Source organism: Sorex fumeus, unplaced genomic scaffold, assembly GCF_029834395.1.
Source record: "Sorex fumeus unplaced genomic scaffold, SorFum_2.1 ptg000061l, whole genome shotgun sequence".
In the NCBI taxonomy this organism is placed as follows: Eukaryota; Metazoa; Chordata; class Mammalia; order Eulipotyphla; family Soricidae; genus Sorex; species Sorex fumeus.
In genome coordinates, this window is record NW_026606118.1 from 53,690,969 (window position 1) to 53,714,719 (window position 23,751).

Genomic DNA, 23,751 nt, shown 5'->3' on the forward strand with positions numbered 1-23,751 from the left:
TGGAGAGGCTCACTTATTTATTACAGTTCCCATATCACTTCCCCTCCACCCCCCCCCCCCCCCCAGCCTCCACCCCCACCTCCAGCCACTCTGTGTCTCTTGGCTTCACTCCCCCTCCCAGCAGGCGACAGAAGGCAGCTCACCTCTGCTCCCTGAAGTCTGGATCCCATGTGAGCCCCCAGAGGACCTAAGGTCTGTTGGTAGGAAACCCCACCCTCCTGCACTTGTGAGATTGAATGGGAGGCCTTGCAGGCTCACCGCACAGAAGGGATTCTTGGGAAGCTCTCCAGCCCAGGGTTAAAGTTTAGAAGCCTACACAATCAGAAGAGAAAGGTAGGTACCTGATTTTTGTTTGTGTGCACTTGAGAATGGAATATCAAGCTAATACAGAGGAAATTAAGAGGCACTCGGAGCGTTTTTGTGAGCTTTAGGTTTTCAGTGTATCTAGTAGACATAGATTCAGCTCTAGGACTGTGAGGGAAAGTAGTGAGAGGGGAAATGACATTTGGGTTTTGCAGTGTGTTGTTTTTCTGGGTAAAGAATGACAGTCAACATAGTACTTAGGACATGAAACAGATCTGGATTTTTCTTTTCTAGGAGGGTGAATCTTGTTAGAAATTGCGATTTTTGAAGGATTGCAATTCTTAGAAATTCTTAGAAATGGCAATTTTATGAAGAATTGCAATTCTTCATAAGGGGAAAAAACTTGCCAACTACCTTTTCTTTTCAACAACCTGGACTCCTAATATAATTTTGGTTTTTTTGTTTTGAACCCCATTCGAAGATTTGTTTTTTTTTTTAACCTTTAAGTTAAAGTTGTATAAGGGTTGACAGAAAATTTTCTCTCTCTCATAGATGAAAACATATTTTTAGTTTAGGTTATCTATGAACCATAAAAGAATATGTAAGCAATTTGCTTAGGTTCTGGTGGTCTTTTCCACAACTTTCTAAAAAAACAATCGTTCAGCCTGAAGTTTCCTAAAATCAGATGCTAGTATTGATAATGTATACCAAGCGATGGCTAAAAGAAAAAGATAAATTTATTTACTGTGCTGTCAATTATTGTCTACAGGGATAGGACTCACCCCTGATCTGACTACTTTTGTTGGTTACTTTTGGGGTCTGATATGTCAAAAGAGACCCTTAGAAGAGACAGGGTTTGTTCAAATAAAGGGGGTTACTCCTCCTGGATCTGCACTCAAGAATCACTCATGGCGGTGCTCAGAGGACCATATGGCATTCTGGGAATCGAATCTGGGTCAATAGCATGCAAGGCAAATACCCGACCTGCAGTGCTATTGCTCCAGCCCCTGAAGCTGCATATTTTTTGGGAATTTTTCTTCTTATAATTTGTTTTATTATGGTCCTCATAAAGAGTCTTTTTTCTTGAAGAAAAATATTTGCAGTGACTTCATAGACTGTCCGCTACTATATACCTGTTATCAAATATGGACTATTCTTCTCTCACTTATTTGGTTCACTCATTCCACATCACTTGACTTTTGTGTCTTGTTCACAGTCTGTCTCCATTTGTTCCTCCATATCCTGACACAAGGTTATTGGGAACATAAAGTCAGGCTAATGTTTCTTTTCTCAGGGAAATATTTCCTTTGCTTCCTATTGTTTACAGTGTTGTGACACACAGGATAGTTTGGGACCCACGTACCAGACATCACTTAGGATGATGGAAATTTGGGGGGGTACATCCCAAACTTAAACGATATGCATTTTTTTACCAGGTGTCTGAGTGGTTCAGATGTCCACTGATGTATGAGAAGCCCAAATGGACAAAACTGTTGAGGTCTATTCTTGTACAGTCCCATTCGACTCTGTCATTTGTCTTTCCAGCTGACTCACGTGCCTTCTATTTCCTCCAAGCAAGAGTGTTAATGTACACCTGCATCTGTGCTGTCCCCCCCTCCCCCCTGTCTGGGAAACCTCCTTTCTGGGATATCTCCATTCCCTTTGGCAGCCTACCAAGCACCTCTTCATGTCTGCAATTGTGTGGCATTTAGGGACAGATTTCTGTCACACCTGTTTCATCTCTGAAGGTCTATAGGCTTTTGATCTTTGAAACTGTGCATGAAACAATTTCAGGGGCTTGAGTTCAGTGGGTGGAATCTCAATGAATAATTTGATATATTGTTGCAAGCACCCAAATTTAGAACTTGATTTAGATCTGAAAATTGAGATTTTTCTAAGGTAATTGCCAATTCCTGTGTGTTTTATTCCCCCTTACTGTATTTTTGAGCTTTTCCCCCTGAATTATCTGTGTCTCTCTCCAATTATTTTGAGTCATATGCCACACATTTGGAAAGACTCTGTAGAAACCCTGACAGAGTTGATGTCAGAGTTGATGATGTTCTCTCTGATCCCCTTATTGTCCATCACTTAAATTCAGAGACTTAATCACTTTTCATCAAATATATGCAAACACCTTCTCTTGGACCCGTGCTATTTGTTCCAGATCTGATTGCCAGAAGCTGCCGATGTGAAGTTCATCTCTATCTGACTCTGCATAGATGGCAGACTTTTCAAAAATAAAATAAACTTTATTTGAGTACCATGGTTTACACAGTTGTTCATAATCACAGTCATTTTGGATATTTAATATCCCAACACCAATACCACCACCAGTGTAGATAGATACTTTTCAATTATCCTCTCCTGATTGCTCACAAAAACTTAGGGGAAACCAAAAGAAATCTTTTCTATTAAAAAGTCTTTTTGAGGTCTCATCGGGATGGGGAGGAAAGGGCCGGCTCCACCCACATCCCGTGAGGCCCCACATGTCTCGTCACTGAGGGCCTAAACTTGACTGTCCAATGGCCTCTGGAGCATGGCAGCTACCAAGCCACCAAGGGAGAGCAGGCGGAGGAATACCCTTTCCCCCCTGGGGTGGCCTGGCAACAGTAACCTGCTACAGGTCCAGACTCATTTCTGCGAAAAGCCACTGGGTTCTGAGATTTGTTTCTGAGTTTCTGGGATCATGGCTGTTAAGCAGCTTGATTAGGAGCCAGAGAGGCCATTCATGGGCAACGACTTGGGGTCTCGTTGGGGTGGGGAGGAAAGGACCTGCTCCACCCCCATTCTATGAGGCCCTCATGTCTTTTCACTGCGGGCCCAAACGTGACTGTCCAGTGGCCTCTGGAGGATGGCGGTCACCGAGCCACCAGGGGCAACAGGCCAAGGCATGAAAGCTATTCCCAGCTGGGGTGGCCCAGCGCTGGTAACCTACTTCAGGGACCAGACACATTTCTGCCAAAAGCCGCTGGGTTTCAAGATTTGTTTCTGAGTCTCTGAGATCATGGCCATTAAACGGCTTGATCAGGACCCAGAGAGACTCTTTGTGGGTGGCAACTCGGGGTAGCGTTGGGATGGGGAGGAAAGGGCTGGCTCCATCCTCATCCCCTGAGGCCCTGCTTGTCTCATCACTGCTGACCTGACTGTCCAATGGCCTCTGGCAGATGGTGGCCACCGAGACCCCGAGTCGCCACCCATGAATGGCCTTTCTGGCTCCTGATCAAGCTCCTTAATGGCCATGATCCCAGAGACTCATTAACAAATCTCAGAACCCAGCAGGTTTTGGCAGAAATCCATCAAGATTTAATTGTTAAAATTTCGGAATTTCAAAATCGCGCAGTCACAACTGCAGCGTCATATGTTATTCATAACCAGCAATAGAAAACAAATTGTCTACTGTTGCCTTTTCAGCAGATCTGAGTGTTGAGGTAAAATCCCAAATAATAATGGTGGGTCTGGTGTCAAAATATTGAATGTAAGCAAAGTAGGGAGAGAGTAATGTGGAAATTATGTGCCCTACAGGTAGGGGTAGGGTGTGGGATGAGGGTACACTGGTTTTTTTTGGGGTGGAGAATGGGCACTGGTGTGAAGGTATGTGTGTTTCATTGTATGACCGAGACTTAAACCCAAAAACTTTGTAACTGCTCTCATGATGATTCAAGAAATAAAATTGTAAAAAATGAAGAAAACAAAAGTAAGGTGGAGTTCATGCCCAATTCAATCAACTAATCAGGTGCTGAATAAATAGCAGTACTCCTACATAAAAAAAAGTCTTTTTGAAATTTGTAATATTAATACAACCCCCATCCCTCCCCTCTTTTCCCTGCCTTTCTCTTCCCATTCCCTCCTCTCCCCTTTCCTTCCCTACCTTTCCTTCTAATTGTTGCTGTTGTTGAGCTGAGTAGTGCTCACGCATGCTTGGTTTTATTGCTTGTCCACTTCCTTGTGGTGCTCTCCAGGGCAAGTCCACTTGGTTTACAGCCATGTCTACTGAGGCTCACACTCTTTCGTTACGGTGCTTACACACACTCTGTTCTGGTGCTAGCTGATGATCATATTTTGGTTGTGATGCCAGGGATCCCAAAGAATAGAGCTTCTGGAAGACACTTGGGCATGTGGAGGGATAGAGAATTCAATTTAAAACCTCAGATGCTTCAGCTTGCCAAACAGTTGCATTTTAGGTCACTGATCTGTTTCTGTGTCTTTGAAAGAAATCTTATTTTTAATACATGTTTGAAAGTTCAAAGACAGCCATTTGCATCTTGAAGGCAGTATTATTTAGTAAGAAGAAACCTGGGTTGTGATTGGGATCTCTGAACTGCAGCTCATGTGCCATTTGACCTTGGATGAATTTCCTTCCTTCCTCTGAATCTCATTCTTTCAAGGGTTGAAAGCTACCGAGTTCCAAGGAAGTAAAGGCCTTGGTTTCATAGAGAAGTCAATAGCTAGAGACTATCATTCACCTTTTCTCCTGCTACATGATTGCTGAAGGGTCAGGCTCTGTGGTTAAACTGGCATCTTCTAGAGTATCATTTCACTATGCTTTTTCTGTGTTCAAATGTAGACTTAAGAATTCTCCCTTAAGTCCATGGAGCACTGTGTGGTGTTGGTGGCTAAGAAGCAGTGTGTTATAGCTTAGAGGAATCCACTTGGCTAAAGTGGTTGGGTAGAAAGATGGTTTGAAGTAGGGCCGCTGAGAATGGAGACCGTTTTCCTGCAGAAAGTTCTGCTTCCAGAGAGCAACCAAGAAAAGGGAAGGAATTCATCCTACCAAAGGTGCAGGAAAATTCTAGAAGCCTATAGAAAGTACCAGGCCATTACACTGACCCTCAATGGGACAGGGTTACAGGGATTCCTTCTCTGAAGATGTAGATCTTTTTCTTTCCCCTTCCACAGGCATGAGACTTAACTGCACTATATCTAGAATCACATCTTGGCAGAAGGGCCTATTATCCTCTGTCCCTAAGCTTCGCATCCTGGGGGAGAGCAAGAACAGCTGAAAGGAAACAAACACTTCTCTCATGTTCTCCAGACACAACTGCCTGACTTAGACTGAAGCAGACTATCTAGGTTCTCACAAGCAACGACTTTTTCTCTCTTTCAGAGTTCTTGTTTTGCCTCTTTCACTCTCAAAGGTTAAAAAAAATAAAGCCTCCATAGGTCTACCAAAGTTCTTCTTTCTTTCCTGATTCTTGTCATTATTTCTTCCCTGATTCTTTCTTACTGATTCTTGTCATTCTACTTGCTTACCTTTTAGCAGCCCAAGTATTTTCAACTGGTCCTTTCTTTTTTGGAGGTGGGAGGGGTCACACCCGGCAATGCACAGGGCTTACTTCTGGCTCTGCACTCAGGAATTACTCCTGGCAGTGCTCAGGGGACCGTATGGGATGCTGGGAATCGAACCCAGGTTGGCCGCATGCAAGGCAAACACCTACCTACTGTGCTATTGCTCCAGCCCTCAACTGGTCCTTTCTTAAACACTCAAATTAACACTCACCATTAGGGAGCACAAGTTGCAATAACCACAGTGATATCAACCTGCAAAGGAGTGTCTGTTTGGCCTGTCCAATTTCAGAATATTTCCAGATCAATCTTGGCGGTAGCTAGTTGACATTTCCTTTTTAAATCAGAGTCCTTTGGTGGACCAGAGAGAGGAAGGGTTACTTTTGAATCCCCGGTCTGTTACTTCCTTGATAAACAATTCTCTCTTGTCCAGTCTCAATTTTGTTTCGGAAAATGCAGGTAGTGCTTTAGCAGACAAGATTGCAGAGATTAGCCACTTGTTGCTAATATTAGCGAACTATGTAACTTCATGAAATACATTAGACTTTAAAGAGGAGATTAGACAAATTGTCATTTACAGAATAGTTGAAGGAGCCCACAGATGTTTGAAGTAAGAAGGCGTTCTTGCAGAACATGACGACTGTCTTTAAATATTTAAAGATTGTTTTGGGGTTAGAAGAAGAGGTCAACAGAGGATCGATGAGTGGAAATTATAGGGTAACGGGTTTGAGTTCAATGTGCGGAAGGATTTACCCACCATCAGAATTGTCTAAAAATGGGTGAGCTGTCTTGTGGTGTGGTGAACGCCCTGTCCCGGGCCATGTTCCAGCACCCTGGAGGGCCGTGCTCCCGTTGTTCCCAAAGGGATGCCCGTACTGGGTGGAGTCCTTGTAATGACCTCAAGGTCCTTCCCGCTCAGTGCTCCCAAGAGTCTTGTGATATCAGGGCCCCAATCCAAACCACCAAATGAAAGTCTGTAAAAAAAATAACCAGGCTAGAGAGTGGCTTGGGTTGCCTTTTTTCCTAGTCAGCTCAATTTATCTGCTAAGATCATTTTTAAATCTTTGCAACAATAGTTAGGCTGAACTTCCAGGAAAAGGCAAAAAGAAATGAGAACAATGAAGTGGGAAAGTTCACTCCAAACCACTCTTCTTAGGTTACTCTTTAACTGAATTGTAGGTTGCTTCTTATGCAGCAAATAGATTCCTATTAAATGGAATAATTGCCGTGTTCAGTGCATCTCAGTTAAACAAGCTTCAGGCAGCAAGAGACACAGCGTTTTGTTTCCTCAGTCCTGCTTCGGATAAGAAACGAAGACTTTCAATTAAGACTTTTCATTTCAAAGAATGGATTTGTTTTCTTAGCCACTTTGAAATGGAATTGCCAAAAGAACAAAATAGATAGATCTAAAGGTTCGGCTTCTAAATTTCATGGGTCTAGGAGTGACTAATCTTATTTGACTTTGGGAGAAAAAAAAAAGCTGGTGGGGTCTGAGTCAAGAGCATGGGGTCATTATTGTCCATCTACCACTCCTTTTCTGCTAAATGAGAAACATCAACAACTCTGTTTGCTATAAGGAGCAGAAGATCTTTAGAGAAGAGGCCCCTGGCCTGTAGGTCTTACACATATCATCTACTGCACCTTGCTTTATCGGGGATTTGCTGATAGGCCATCATCCTGGGTGTGAAAGAACAGCTTTTGTTCAGTGTGGTACTCTGATCTCTCGTGGTTGCTTGAGCTGCAACTTGCCATATCTTGGCTTTTATCAATCCTGTTTTGGAACTCAGAGAAATAGCAATAATCTTTTCCATACAAATGGGTAACAGCAAATGTGACATTTTGTCTAATCAAGGCTGCAAGAATTTGTTTTTCAGATTTTCCAAAGCTCACTTTCTTCAAAACAAATAATCAAAAAATTGAAATCACTTTGAAATACAGTCTACTGTGCGGAGCAAAGTCTTCGAAACCCAGTCAGACCTGCATGTTTATTTTTAGATGCACACAAGCCTGCCCAGCATAGCAAAGCAACTGTCTAATGTCCAAACTATGGCCCTGGGAATTTCCTCTAACAAGCCTGCGTTTCCGCACATTGTTAGAGTACAAAGGGCAGAAAGGGGCCTGAGTGGAAGGCTCATGGCAACCCCACCTAGAGAGAAATCTGGAACCTGTCATTCCCTTAGACTGCAAAGTCTTGAGAGCTGGGGTCACAAAGAGGGTCGCCCGTCAGCTCTGAGCAGATGCAAATGAGCAAGCATGTAGTACCATTTCATCTAAAAATATCCCTGCAACCAGTGATGGCATTTCAGCAAAAAAAAAAAAAAAAAGACTCAGTGTTCCATTTGTAGTAGAGATCTGAACCTCATTCGAATCCTGGAGTGGATTGTCCTCTAGCCCAGAAACACAGATGTCATTTGAAGATCCTGGGTTAGCTTGCAAAAAGATTGGCATTGCCAATCAAAGTGTGTGTTATGGGGTGGGGGGAGTGTGGGGTTCACCTGATGAATAAAGTGCAAATGCATAAACAGTGCCAACATGAGGGAGGGGAGAGAGAGAGAGAGAGAGAGAGAGAGAGAGAGAGAGAGAGAGAGAGAAGAGAAGAGAAGAGAAGAGAAGAGAAGAGAAGAGAAGAGAAGAGAAGAGAAGAGAAGAGAAGTCAGACACTTGAAATGCTCACAGTTTTATAATGATCGTAGGTCACTTGCTGGTCTTTGATTTATTCACCAACCGAAATGGATGACACAAGCTTTATACCCTCTCAGTTGTCAGATAAGTCAAATGCAATATTACAGAGAAAACAACTAAAACCAGAGGTTTGTTTAAGGTTTTGCATTTGCACATCTTCCAAGAAATTATTGATAAAATATTTGCTATTAAGTTTCTAGAGAGTTTTTCTTTTGGTTTGTTTTGTTGTTTTGGGGGCAACACCCTACAATGCTCAGGGCTTACTACTGGCTCTGCATGCAGGTTCAACTGTGTGTAAAACAAGTGCCCTACCCATTGTACTACATCACTTTGGCCCAAAGAAAAAGGTCACCTGCCAGTGGTCCAGAGTGGTCCTGAGTACCCGGACCCCGTGGCCATCACATAGAGTGGCCACCACTGTACAAACAGGGCTTGCCAAGCACCAGTCACACCCAGAGGATTTTGTTGGAAGTTTTTTTTTCTTTTGATCATATTTTGCTTTGTTTATTTTTGCGGCCACTACAGAGAAAGCAGTCTATAAAATGGGCACACTGTACCTGCGGCAAATTTTTATGCCTTTCAGAGGTTTACCCCAGGCCTTGGGAAGGTCACAGTACTGTTGTCCAAGGTGTAATGTCCAGGATTATATCTGGGGGGCCACAGTCAAAATGAATGTAGGTGGATCTCAGTTCTCACATGGCAATCCTTAATCAATTTGAGTGGGAAAGTGATCTGCAGTCCAGCGCCCCCATATGGTGAGGAGGCTCTTCTACAACCGAAGACCAAAGGTTAGGGGTCTACACATACAACATCCACATGGCATAACAGCATATACTCAGCCAGGGGACTGAGTTGTTGGGCTTTGTGGCAGGTGGATGCCCAGACCCCCTGTAGGTCTGCAGATTCAGGAAAAGGTGTTCTAGCATTGGGTTAAAAAAATGCGAGAATGTTAATACAAATGCCTTTATGGATTGTTTTTCTTGCAAGTGTTTATTATCAGACACTCCTCAGGGGTTCATAGGGCAGCTTGCGAATGTCCAAAGTGGGGCCTGGGAATTTCCTTCCACAAAGACTGAGCTTCCTCTCTTTGTTACTCCTCAAAGAACAAGTGGACACATTACTAGAGATCCTTACTTAACCCTTTCTCCTGTGCCCACTGCTTCACAGGGCGGAAAAATTGTGCCTACAGATTTCTAAGATGCAAAAGTATTCAAGATTTGGGTTGTGTGCACACCAGCAGGTCTGTGCGGAGCTGTGTGCTTACACGTGTGTGCATTCCTATATGTGCACGTACACACAGAGGAAATAGGTAACGCAACATTTTAAAAAATTTACAACTTCATTTTCTATCATAAAATGCACTCACATATTTTGTAACATTTTTTTACTTTCTTTTAATGTTTTTTTTTTTCTGAGAGGCCACACCCAGAGGTGCTCAGGGCTTACTCCTGACTCTGCTTAGGGTCACTCCTGGCAGTACTATGGGACTATCTGTAGTGCCAGATTCTGAGCTGGGCTTGGCAGCCTGCAAGGCAAGCACCTTAACACCTCTTTATCTCTCCAGCTCACGTTTTGTTTTCTTTTGTTTTGTTTTGTTTTGTTGTGTAACTTTCTTTACTGTAACCTGTGAATCCTAAGCATACAGACCTTTTTTCAATTCTCTATCTCACTCAGGAGCTTCAAAGAATTACAGTTGCTTTCCCATTCTATAGTCTGCTGGGTCCTTCCCTTCCCTTCCCTTCCCTTCCCTTCCCTTCCCTTCCCTTCCCTTCCCTTCCCTTCCCTTCCCTTCCCTTCCCTTCCCTCCCCTCCCCTCCCCTCCCCCCCCTCCCCTCCCCTCCCCTCCCCTCCCCTCCCCTCCCCTTCCCTTCCCTTCCCTCCCCTCCCCTCCCCTCCCCTCCCCTCCCCTCCCCTCCCCTCCCCTCCCCTCCCCTCCCCTCCCCTCCCCTCCCCTCCCCCTCCCCTCCCCTCCCCTCCCCTCCCCTCCCCTCCCCTCCCCTTCCCTTCCCTTCCCTTCCCTTCCCTTCCCTTCCCTTCCCTTCCCTTCCCTTCCCTCCCCTCCTGTTCACCTCCATTCCTTTTTCCCCTTCCCCTCCCTTCCCTCCCTTGCCCTCCCCTCTCTCTCCTCCGCTCTCTTTCCCTTTCTTTTCTTTTCTTTTATTATGCTTGCACCATAACCAGCAGTACTCAAATTTTGCTCAAATGTGGTTCTGGGGAACTAACCCAACTTGGCTGCATGCAAGGCAAATGCCTTGACCCCTGTACTATTTCTCTGGCCTTGTATACTCTGTTTATTGACTAAGCAAAAGTGGGATGACTTGAATGATTTTTCAATTAACCAAGAGTTATTTACTGAACACATTCTGAGCACTGAGAAAAAAAAATAATTTCTGCCTGCAAGGAAGTTTAAAAACAGATGGTATATTTATACTTAAATAGAGACACATGCATTTATGTGTGGTAGCGAGACTGCAAAGCAGCCAGATAACTGAATTTATCTAAGTGGAGGAAAGATCAAAAAACCAGAACACACACAACCCAACTGGGCTCTAGTTACCTCCAGAGACATTTTCATAGTGTCTTCAGCGGACTCAAATCCCAAAGCACCAAATGCATAAATGCACACATGCACATACTCACGTGAACTCTTGGGTCACAGCTTTACATTCTCAGAGGAACATTTCCTTGACTTCTCGCCACCAATTCAGGAAAGCATCAACTTCAACACCTTTGTCTTCCTCCTACTTCCTTTGATCACAGAGAACAGCCCATCCTTGTTCATTCCTGTATCCAGCATTCAGCAATCTACCTCCCTCCACCAATGTTCTATGCTTCTCTTCCACCATCCCAAACTGCCTCCTTAGCAGTCACTTAATCACTTAATCACTTAATCCCCGTTATTCATCGATTTACTCGAGCGGGTGCCAGTAACGTCTCCATTCATCCCGGTTGCGTGCTAGCGTAGCCCAATGGTATCTGTTCATTCTAGGAACAAGCAGAGCCTCAAACCGATCATTTAGGGTCTTGACGAAGAAGTCTGACCATCTTATAGGTGGGCGTCCACGTGATCTTTTGATGTCCCGTGGAATCCAATCAGTAATGGCTCTAGTCCAGCAGTTGTCTGTAAACCTCATTACGTGTCCAGCCCATCTGATTTTTGATGTCTTGGCAAATGAGACAGTAGTCTCATAAATTTATTTCATATCGCTTGCTCAAAAATAAAACAGCTTATAAGAATGACAAATGCAATGATCAGGAAGTAAGTGAATAAAAGTGAATTTTTTTGCTATATAATTTTAACCTATATAAATAAATTAAAGTCATTTAATACAATATAATAAAATGTCCACTCTCACAGAGTTTTCAACTCTGGTATCTACAATATATTGCATGAACTTTTATTTTGTACTTGGCATCATTATGGTAGTAATTCTGTTTCCTTGTCATGAAGAAACCTGTTTTCTATAATAATTCTTTGCTAATGTAGTTTAGAGTTTACATAAAATAGATAAAACTTACAACTGTAAAATTTAGAGTGAATAGAATTAAGAAAATCTGAATAGGCCTCTAAAAGTACAAGAGTTTTATTCTAAGAAAGAGAAATGAGGGGCTGGAGTGATAGCACAGTGGGTAGGGCATTTGCCTTGCACGTGGTCAACCTGGGTTTGATTCCCATATGGCTCCCTGAGCATCACCAGGAGTGATTCCTGAATGCAAATCCAGGAGTAACCCCTGTGTATCACCGGGTGTAAGCCAAAAAAAGAAAGAAAGGAAGGAAGGAAGGAAGGAAGGAAGGAAGGAAGGAAGGAAGGAAGGAAGGAAAAAAGAGAGAAAGAAAGACAGACAGAAAGAAAGAAAGAAAGAAAGAAAGAAAGAGAAATGAAATATTAATTCATTGTTGAAAATGCATAAAATATTTGAATAAACCAGTAGTAAACGTATCTTCTTTAATCTAGTAGAGGACAACCTTAAGCACCGCAAGTGAGTGCCTTACTCAGTGCCATGTGCTGAGAAGTTTGCCCTGTTCTTTAAAGAAACTCCTTTAATGCTCTTGTAAAACTAGTTCCAAAGCTATGAATTGCCTAAGTGTTACCTGTCTCTGAAGTTTTGTATCATTTCTTAAAATCTACCTGAATAGAGTATGTTTGGTGAGGCATTTATTTTGTTGGGTTTTGAACTATATTTCTCCATTCTGGTTATAGAGTCTCATTTGATAGTTCCACTGTGAATCTCACGGGCTTTCATTTGTGTGTCAATTGCTTTATTTATCTTGCTCTTTTTAGTAGTCTGTCTCTATCTTCAGAATTTTTCTTTTTTGAATATGGTATGTCTTGGAGAGTTCCTAGTTGAGTTTATTTTTGCTGGGATTCTTCTGGCCTCTTGGATCTTGGTTCCTGTGATCCTCAAGTTAAAAAATTCCTTTCTATGATCTAACTCTTGTTTCCTCATAAAATTTGCCTTCCTGTTCCTTAGGACTCTGATGAGTTTTATATTGTTCCTTTTGAGCTTATCCTTTAGTACTCTGGTAAGTTGTTCATTTCTTTTCCAACTATTTTCCATCTTTTGTTGTTTTCTAGAAGTTTTCTCCATGTCATCTTGGAGCCCCTTGGTCTTTTGCTCAGCTGTTATTAATCAGCTGTTCAGTTTCTATTGATACACACACACACACACACACACACCACCTACCAAACTATACTTCTACATTTCTACTTATAGTTATTTCAGCACGCATTCTTTCTTCTGAATTGCTGGCTTTCCTGACAACCTGTGCTATTGTTTCTCTGATCTGATTAAACGCCCTACTAATGGTGTCACTAAAGTCATTTACTGAACTGGTTGGTGCAGTTTGATCCATCTGTGTTCTCATTTTCACTCATTGAGCTCTGTGGGCTTCTATGCATCTTCCCCATCTGGCTCACTATGCTCCAGTTATGCTGTAAGTAGTGTGAAATTTGGAGGAGCTGTTGTGCAGTTGCTTATGTGGCCTCATGTTCATGCATCCACTTAGACAGCTTCTTGCTTCAGGAGTTGTGGAGCTCGGCACCTTTCTATGGTAGAGACTTAGCCAAAAGGGAAGGGAATCTACCTGCTCCCATACTGGAAAAGCCTTGCACTGGTCAGCCAACAATCAATCTACCTGGAATGGTGTGAAAGTGTCTAGAGTTTGTAGCTGGGGCCCTTGCTGCAGCCGAGTACCTTACTTTTCTGCTTTTACTTGACACAAAACTCTTGAAAAGAATTATAGATATTCCTTTCTTTATGTGTTGCTCAGAAAGCTACTTGGTTGGACTTATCCCTGAGTTTCATCAGCTCTTGACTCGTTAAAGATATATGGGTTAATAAACTTTTATTTTGAGGTCAGAGAGATAGTACAGAGGTTAAGGACCTTGTTGTGTATGTTGCCGACCCCAGTTTGTACCTGGTATGGCAGATGGTCCCTCAGAGACCATTCCTCACCAGGAATGGTCTCTGAGAATAGAGCCTGAAGTAGACACTGAGCACTGATGAATGTGGCCCCAAACTCCCAAAATTAAATAAAAGCTTTTTAAAAAAAATTAATTAAAACTTTTTAGAGGGGACCATGACTGACAGTGCTCAGTTCTTACTGCTGGCTCTGCATTCAGGAATATCTCCTGGTGCAAACCATATGGAGTGCCAGGGATGAACTCAGATCAGCCATACGCGAGGGAAGCACATACTGATTCCTTTCCTGCTCCAATAAGATATTTTTAATACAGTTTATTTAACTTAAACAATTCACATTTATTCTACTGCCATATTTTCACCTTTTTCCAAATTCAAAGGAGTTTCTAAGCCCTGTTGAAAGCAGCATTCCAGGACATTGGATTTCATTTCCATTCACAGAGACTGTTTGACTATGTTCTCAATGATGGGGTTCTCTCCCAGGTGGTGTCAGGGGAGCAGAATGATGTTTTATTAAGGTCATGTGGTAGCCACACCACGACAGAGCTTTGGTATTGCAGACACTGTCCACAGCTGCAGCTATAAGCCTTTGCTCAGGGACTGATGAGATTGCATGTTTGAGTTGTCTGGAAAAAAAATTTCAAGGTACTAAGCCTGAATACAGAGTCAGTACAGAAGCATCCTCCACCTTTCTGTTTTCTGAGAGTGTGCAAGGCAACAATGGGTCTGAAGACAGGTTAGATGTTTGCCTGATGTTGGATGGTGGAAGCGGAAGGTGGTTAATATTGTAATATTTATTGGAATGGAAAAGAAAATATGCAAATTGCTATTTTTAGTTCTCTCACTCTGTGTCTCTGTCTACATGTCTCTGTGTCTGTGTGTGTGTGTGTGTGTGTGTGTGCGTGTGTGTGTGTGATACAACCCAGAGTGTCACTCATGGAAGGCAAGCACTGGAAATGGGCTACATTTCCAGTCCATGAATTGCCATTTATGTTGAAAAATCTCATCTCTTTCAAATCTCTGCTTGGGGTTTTTAGTCATAAATTGTGTGATATATTAGAACAAGACAATAGCAACAGACATCTAAAATATTGCAAATACAAAACATGGCTGGTATCATGTGCTAACAGATTGTCACTGTCACTGCCCTCCCATTGTTCACTGATTTGCTCAAGCGAGCCCAGTAACGTCTCCATTGTGAGACTTGTTGTTACTGTTTTTTACATATCGAATACTTCACGGCTAGCTTGCCAGGCTTTCCCGAGAAGGCGAGATACTCTTGGTATCTTGCTGGGGTCTCCGAGAGGGGTGGAGGAATTGAACCTGGGTCAGCTGCATGCAAGGCAAATGCCCTACCAGTTCTAAACAAAAGAGACAGAACACTGGTCAGGGCTCCTAGATGAACTATGTCCATGGATAAGTAGGAAGGGGGACTGCTACAGAATTTACATTTTTCAACCAGCACCTGATAGTGGTTCTTCTGAAGTCTGGTGCACATTCAATTCAGCCTCAGTAGCAATATTTAGAAAATGTCAGCCTGCTTTGTGTTTGAAGGAGTGTTTAGACTGGTGGCTTGAGAGGCCCCTTCCTGCATTCCTCTAGGAGATGAATGCTTTCTGGGCTCATCTTTGCAGGGATCTTCTTGAGGCTGAATTACTAACCTTTCCCTGGGCCAAACATAGAAAGAGAATCTCACATGCTTTTGTACTATCCATCTTTCCATTGCATGTTTAAGCTTTCCTTTGTTTATGTCTTGGCAGCTAAGAACACAGTCTGGTATGTATAGTGACAATAGCAGAGTTTGGGGTTCGGAGTCTGCTTCAATTTCTTAGTCGACCTCAATGAATGTCATTTTTAAACAAGGCTTGGCAAGCTAGTTCACCTTCCTGAACCCTATTCTCTAAAATGGAAACCATTAACTAGCTCATGGTTCACCATGACAATGAAATGATATTTCCTTGCCACAGATGAAATCTTGTGTAATCAACATTTTTTTAAAAAGCATTCAACATAGATTCTGTGACGGAATTAGTTCTTGGTTAAAGAGACCAATAAATAGCAACATGGGTTTCATCAGCACCAAAAGCAACACATTTGTGAGCTTGGGAAACCTGGGGATGAATTTTTTTACACAATAGCTGAAACATTATTCTCCACAAAGTAGTGCAGAATAATGCAGGATTTTAAGCACATAAATATAAATTCTATTTGTTCACTCAATTGTACATGTATCTGCAGAGCTGATCATTTTCTGATAAAATTTGAGTGTGTACCAAAAAAATCTACTTTTACACATCGTGTCTGAATTCTCTTTAATCAGGCAATTTGCCTAATTCTTTTAATTGTTGCACATGACTACATTAGATTGTACTCTTTTTCTTCCTCTCTCTCTCTTTTGCTCTCTGCCTCTTTCTTTCTTTTCTTTCTTTCTTTCTTTCTTTCTTTTATTCTTTCTTTCTGTCTGTCTGTCTTTCTGTCTTTCTGTCTGTCTGTCTTTCTTTGTTTTTTCTTTCTGTCTGTCTTTGTTTCTTTCTCTCCTTCCTTCCTTTCTTCCTTCCTTCCTTCCTTTCTTTCTTTCTTTCTTTCTTTCTTTCTTTCTTTCTTTCTTTCTTTCCCTTGTTCCCTACCTCTCTTCTTGTCTTTCCTCCCTCCCTCCCTCCCTCCCCCCTCCCTCCCTCCCTTCCTTCCTCCCTTCCTTCCTTCCTTCCTTCCTTCCTTCCTTCCTTCCTTCCTTCCTTCCTTTTCTCTTTTTTCCTTCCTTTCCTCCTTCCCCTTCCCTTCCTCCCTTCCTCCCTCCTTCTCTCCCTCCCTCCCTCCCTCCCTCCCTCCCTCCCTCCCTCCCTCCCTCCCTTTCTCTCTCTCTCTTTCTTTCTTTCTTTCTTTCTTTCTTTCTTTCTTTCTTTCTTTCTTTCTCTCTTTTCTTTCTTTCTTCTTTATTTCTTTCTTTCTTTTCTCCCTTCCTTCCTTCCTTCCTTCCTTCCTTCCTTCCTTCCTTCCTTCCTTCCTGATTTTTGCTTTGATTTTTGGGCCACATCTGGAAATGCTGAGCATTTACTCCTGGCTCTGTATAAATCACTCCTGGAAGTGCTCAGAGAAACCATATGGGGCACTAGGTATCGAACCCATGTTGGTCACGTTCAAGGCAAGTATCCTACCCACTGTACTATGACTCCAGTTCTTTATTTCTTTACTTGGTACTTACCTTACATGAATAATTTCATAGTTGACACTTACAAGAATATGTAGGTTTTACATATAATAATTATTATCTTTCAAAAATAAGACTTCTAAGGAAGTGGCCAATATTTATTTTACTTGCTGATGTATTCTATATCAGTTTTTTTACCTTAAAAACCAAAACAGACTATGGCATCTTCTGCATACAACACACACACATACATCGTTTGCAGTGGTTGTAAATGTAAGATATCAGTTGTGAACTTTTAATCTAGTCAAAGGAAGAGGAGAGGAATATTAGCAATCTAGATAAGAAATAAGAAAATTTGGAGGGAGAGGGGCAGAGTGAGAAAGAGAGATTGAGTGAAAACAGTGCCTTATGTAGGATTCTAGCTACAGAAGCATCTTAAGATCCTCTGATCTTTTTTGCTGTTGCAGCATTGTAGTGTGGAGACTTTCATAAACACCAGGATCAGTGGAGAACACTTGATACAAATAACCTCATTTAATGTTCTCAACAACAATTGCACCACTCTCCATTTATAAATGAGAAAACTGGGGAGCAGAGTGATTAAGAAAGAAACTTACCCAAACTTAAATAGATAGTAAGTAATAGAACTCAGACTTGAACTCGGCAACCAGGTGACACAGCCTATGCTTTTAACCTGTTAAGGTACCTCAAAAATGTGTCACCTTGGGTTGTAGAGATAGTTCAGCAATTAGAGCACTTGCCTTGTGTCTAGCCATCCTAAATTCAATTCCTGGCACCACGTATGGTTCCTTGAGAACCACCACGAGTGATCCCTGAGTGTAGACTGGAGTAAGCCCTGAGCACCACCAAGTGTGGCCCCAAACCAACCAACAAAATGTACAACCTTGAAAATTCATTCACGGTCACGGTCCTCCTGTTGTTCATCGATTTGCTCGAGCTGGCCCAGTAACGTCTTCATCATGAGACTTGTTGTTACTGTGTTTGGCATATAGAATACGTCACGGGTAGTTTGCCAGGCTCTACCGTGCGGGCGAGATACTCTTGGTAGCTTGCCGGGCTATCCGAGACGGGTGGAGGAATCGAACTCGGGTTGGCCACGTTGGCTGGGTGCAAGGCAAATGCCCTACCGCTGTGTTATCACTCCAGCCCGAAAATTCATTCATAGAAGACATAAAAACAGATTGGGTTGAAGAGATAGGGTAGGCATTAAAGTGCTCGCCTTGCATGAGACTGGCCCTGTTTGATTCCTGGCATTGCATACCGTCCTGTGAGCCCCAACAAGAATGATTCTTGGGCACAGAGCCAGAAGTAATCCGTGAGCATAGATGGGTGTGACCCCGTTCCTCCCATAAAAAAAAAACATAATAGAACTTTATTTGGTACCTGCATGCTCTGCTCTACACAGTCAAATGTTGACTCACAAAGTTGATTTGTCTTGGGGGTGAGTTGAGTAGGGAAATTGCCAGATAGTGGAAGAACCAACAAATAGACCCTTTATAATGGTTAGTGTGTGATTTGACAGAAAAATGTAGGGGCAGAGGTATACATACAACTAAAGAGAGTTAAAGACAGTTTCTTGCAGGGGATGATTTTGACTTTGGTCTTTTTTTTTAATTTATTTTAATTTATTTTTTTATTAGTGAAACACCATGAGGTACAGTTATAGACTTATAATTTTTTGTGCTTGGGTTTCAGTTATGCAATGATCAAGTACCCATCCCTCCACCAGCGCCCATCCTCCACCACCATGGGTCCCAGCATCCCTCCCACCACCCACCCACCCCCCATCCCACCCTACCTCTGTGGCAGGGCATTCCCCCTTGTTCTCTCTCTCTTCTTTTGGGTCCTGTGTTTTGAAAGAGAGGCATTGAGTGGCAATCATGTTTGGTCTATAGTCTACTTTCAGCATGCTTCTCCCACCCTGGGAGGATCCTCACAACACCCTTTATTTGGTGCTCTCTTCTCTATCTGAGCTTCCTTTTCCCCTAGCACGTGTGGCTGGCCTCCAAGTCATGACTTTGGTCTTGAAGGACAAAAGCTATAAGTGGCAGTGAAGAAAAAAGACAATTCCAGGCAGAGAGAATGAAGAACTCTGTTCTTTTGGACCAGTTAGCAGGATTATAGGAGGAATGAAATAAGAGCAGTCTGAGAGAGAAGTGAAGTTGGATGTGTAGGCAGAATCCCTAGTGATTAATTAGAAGTTTTAGATTATAATTGAGTCTTTTGCAGACACAAAAAGGATTTCTCTGGCAAACTCAGCACCACATCTATCTGCCAGTTCTCTCCTAAACGTATACAGTTTTGCATTCAACTGGCTTACACGTGGGGGAATCATCAATATCTTCTCAAAATGAGAATCACTATTGAAAACAAATAGTCATGCCATGTCTCAGTGGTTGTTAAATATTCATATGTGCATTAGAATCACTTCTGAAGAGCTTGTATATTTTTATTTATTTTTTACTGAATCACCATGAGATACACAGTTACAAAGTTGTTCATGATTGGGTTTCAGTCATACAATGTTCCAACACCCATGGCTTCACCAGTGTAAATTTTCCAGCACCAATGTCCTCAGTTTCCCTCCTGCCATCCCCCCCAAAAAATAACTCTTCAGCTTGCTTCAGCATGGAGACAGTTTGCTCATCTCTTTCTCTTGCTCTCTGAAGAGATTGTTTAAACATTAGTTACTGGATCCAACTCCGAGTTTAAAATTCAGAAGTTCTGGCTGGGTAAGAATTTGTAGTATAACAAATTCCTAGGCAGTGCTAATGTTGCTGGTCCAGTCATATACACAGCAAAATCTCTGAGTATGAAATTAGCTGAAATCATTTGGGTAATCGTGTTTATTGGAGTAACAGTGGTTTATAAAACTTTGTGTGTTTTGGTAGTACAATTTCACATTTCTTTTAAATACCTGCTACAGAACTACACCCACCATCAAAGTACCAATAATTCCCCTACCACACCCCCTTGAGCCCCTTTCCTGCTTTGATTTCTGCTCCCTGAATCCCTCTGGTAACCTCTGTTCTCTGTCCCAAGTTTGAGTTTGTTTAAACTTGGCTTTGCCTGTCCTTTGTTTTGTTTCTTTATATCCTATGTATGAGATCATCCAACATTTATCTTTCTCCGACTTATTTCAGTTTGCAGTCACCCATCAATTTCATCCTATCATAGAGACAAAATGTTAAATTTTCATAACTGAGAATCACTCAATTCTGTATATATTCGATATCTTCTTCAGCCATTCATTTGACACTGAGCGCTCTGGTTGTTTCCATATTTTAGTTAGTGCATAAACATAGGAGTCCGTACATCTTTTTAAATATCTTTTTGTATTTTGTATTCCTCATATACCTAGAAGTGAAATAACACAATTTTATTATTATTTATTATTCCAACAATATTATTCCACTTCCATAGATCTATTGCTGGATTGTGTGAAAATTTATGTTTAATATTTTGACAGTTCTCCATATTGCCTTTCAAACAGTCTGGATCAATTTCCATTCTAATCAGTAGTATATGAGTTACCATTTTTTCTCCACACCCTTGTGGGTTCTTGTGTTTCTGACCTTTTTGATACAGCTTAGAGGTGTGAAACAATATCTCATTGTTATTTGGATTAGCATTACTCTGTTAATAAGTGAAAATGAGGACTTTTTAAAAATTTTCTTTTTTATCATCTTTGTTGGCCTTGGATGATTTTTAAACCGCACTAAAATTTGAAAATCCTACAGGAAAAAAATGACTGAACCTATTATCTTCTTGGCTATAATGTTCCTTTAACTTTGAAATATATGTGTAGCTTAAGAAAAATCTAACTGTTGGTTCATTTTCGTCTAAAAGTGATCAAAATATGGTGACTTGTAAGGTTCTCTGGAATTTTAAAAATCAGTCCTTTGAAACTCTTGTTTGCAAAGCAGGAAGTCATTGATATTCAAAGCAAACACTTAAATCAAGGGTTTGAGCTTCTAGAGGACTTTAGAGCTGCAGTCTTTGAGCAAGCTTATCCATTTTAGGGCAGTTAAAATGTGAGTCCTTACAGAATAGGCTATTAATAAAGAAATAAGGTCAGGTCGGTGTCTTTGATTGTGGCCAACTGACAAAGCCAAAAAATAACCTTCAGATTGTTTTTCCTCCTTGATAGATTAAGGTGGGAAGAGGCTGAAAATCCAGTCACTGCCAATAAAAAAGGGAGGAGTGAAAGAATGAATGGGGAAGAAAACATCTGGAAATTTAGTTTTTTTCTTACCTGTGTTTTTTCTTAAATATCACGGAGACAAACTAATTTTTTTATGCCAAAGACTTAGAAAAAAAGATGATGTGTAAAACAGTAAATGATCAAATTACTCATTTTTTAACACAAGTGATACCTTAAAGCTTCCAGGCATTGAAATAATTGCAAATTTAAAACAAGTTCTGTAGGAATTTAATTATTTATACTAGGCATTCTCTCTCTCTCTCTCTCTCTCTCTCTCTCTCTTTGTGTGTGTGTGTGTGTGTGTGTGTGTGTGTGTGTGTGCCTGTGTGTCTGTGTCTGTGTGTCTGGAAATCCTCACTGATCCATAGTGACTTCAACTCTACTAACTCTCCATTTCATATAGGAGAAAATGGGCTAAATATGTGCTTACATTTTTTTCTTCGTGTATTTAAAAAAATTAGTTTACCAGTGAAATTAGTTAGTGGAATTCCCCCTTCTATAGCCTCACAACAAGCCACTTTCGAATTTTGAAACAATGAGTTTGAAGGAAAATTTCTAAAATTAATAGGAATTAACAGAGATTGCATAAAAATCGTCGATTTGCTCGAGCAGACCCAGTAACGTCTCCATTGGAGACTTTGTTGTTACTGTGTCTGGCATATCGAATACTCTCGGTAGCTTGCCGGGCTCTCCGAGAGGGGCGGAGGAATCGAACTCGGGTCGGCCATGTTGGCCGCGTGTAAGGCGAATGCCCTACCCACTGTGCTATCGCTCCAGCCCATAAAAATGAAATAAGCCAAAAACCACTTTCATTGAATTCAAGAACAATAAACTTTTATTAACTTGCTCTTTCCCCTTATTTGATTTATTTCCACCTGGGAATTTATATCTGAAGTCCACTCCACCACCAATTTTCCCCCTCCCCTGACAGACTTGATTGCCTAGTTTTTCTGTGCCTCTCTAAACTCACTAGGAAACCAGTGTCATGTCATTTTCACACCTTTAAACCAGCCTTGGGGGAAGTCCTGTCCATGGTCAACCTTGATCTTGACCACTTAGCTGACCATGCTGAGGTCAGAGTCCCATTTCTATGGGTACAAAGAAATCACTAAAGGACGAAGCAACACATTCCTGAGGTTTTTTGATTTGATACAACTTGAATAATCTGTGGAGAAAGGAAAAAAATTAATTGTGGGGCTTGGCAAAGATTCCTTACTTTGTGGTAGAACATGGAAATCATCTGGACCAATGTTTCTCAAACTTTGCCAACTGTGGTCCTTCCTGACCTTGTTTCTTTTCTGGGCTACCTCCACCCCCATCTCCTATTGATTGACACCAACCACTTGTGCTGCACTTTGTTCCGCCCCCTTTGGACTACCCTGAAGGGGACATATGCCCCTCCCCTGAACACCCAGTTGACAAAGGCTGGTCTGGAATAGCATTTGTGGAGATTAGTTTGCACAAGAGTCAATCAATCTAGGAAGCTTTTTTGTAGTAAAAATTCTGGACTCCTTACTGAGACATTGAGAAGAAAGTTATACGGCGGATCTGAGATTTCTTGGTGAAAGGACCTCTCCAACCATTAAAAGCATGAGGTACAATCCTGGGTGTTAGTTGGCAATTACTAGCCTCTAACTCCTACCTATAGAAGGAGAGTAAGATTTCATCAAGGTCTTGAAAGTGCCAGGAGGAAAGTTTTCTAATTAAGATCCTTAACTGGGTCTGCAAACCATGCTGACACAAACAGATAACAGGAGAAATGTATGGGCACTTATTTCATGTGAGTTTTATGTGAGTTTCTACAAAGAACCACAGCATTTTAGAAATGGTAAAACTTTCAAAGTATTTATACTAGATTTTAAGAAAAGTGGGGAGTTGTGTAAAAGTATAGGATGCAGAGTGTGTAATAAGTGTAGCACTACACTGTAGCACTGTTGTCCCATTGTTCATCAATTTGCTCGAGTGGGCACCAGTAACATCTCCATTCAGAGACCTGTTACTGTTTTTTTTTCTTAATTTTTAATTAGTGAAACACCGTGAGGTACAGTTGTAGACTTACAAATTTTTGTGCTTGGGTTTCAGTTATACAATGATTGAATACCCATCCCTCCACCAATGCCCATTCTCCATCACCACCAGTCCCAGTATCCCTCCCACACCCCATCGCCCCATCCCACCCTACCTCTGTGGCAGGGCATTCCCTTTTGTTATCTCTCTCCTTTTGAGTGCTGTGGTTTTCAAAAGAGACATTGAGTGGCAATCTTGTTCAATCTATAGTCTACACTCATCACGCATTTCCCATCCTGAGAGGAACCTCCCAACACCCTTTATTTGGTACTCCCTTCTCTATCTGAGCTGACTTTTCCCCTAGCATGTGCGGCTGTCCTCAAAGCTATGGAGTAATCCTCCTGGTACTTATCTCAGCTATTCTTGGGTCTTAGTCTCCTATTTTGTTACTTTATGTTCCCCAGATGAATGCAATCTTTCTATGTCTGTCCCTTTCTTTCTGACTCATTTCGCTTAGCATGATACTTTCCATGTAGTACCACTTGTATATGAATTTCATGACTTCATCTTTTCTAACAGCTGCGTAGTACTTCATTGTGTAGATGTACCAAAGTTTCTTTAACCAGTCATCTGTTCTCAGGCACTCAGGTTTTTTCCAGATTCTGGCTATTGTAAAGAG

At 41.7% G+C, this 23,751-nt stretch overlaps 1 protein-coding gene across 1 annotated transcript in view; it reads left to right on the plus strand.

The window, feature by feature from the left end:
• Positions 1-253: 253 nt before the first annotated feature.
• Positions 254-23,751, plus strand: part of ADGRF5 (adhesion G protein-coupled receptor F5) — a 122,410-nt gene continuing 98,912 nt past the window's right edge. Inside the window, exon 1 of the mRNA XM_056125949.1 lies at positions 254-333. The gene's annotated coding sequence lies outside the window, so the exon portion shown is untranslated. The remainder of the gene's footprint in view (positions 334-23,751) is intronic.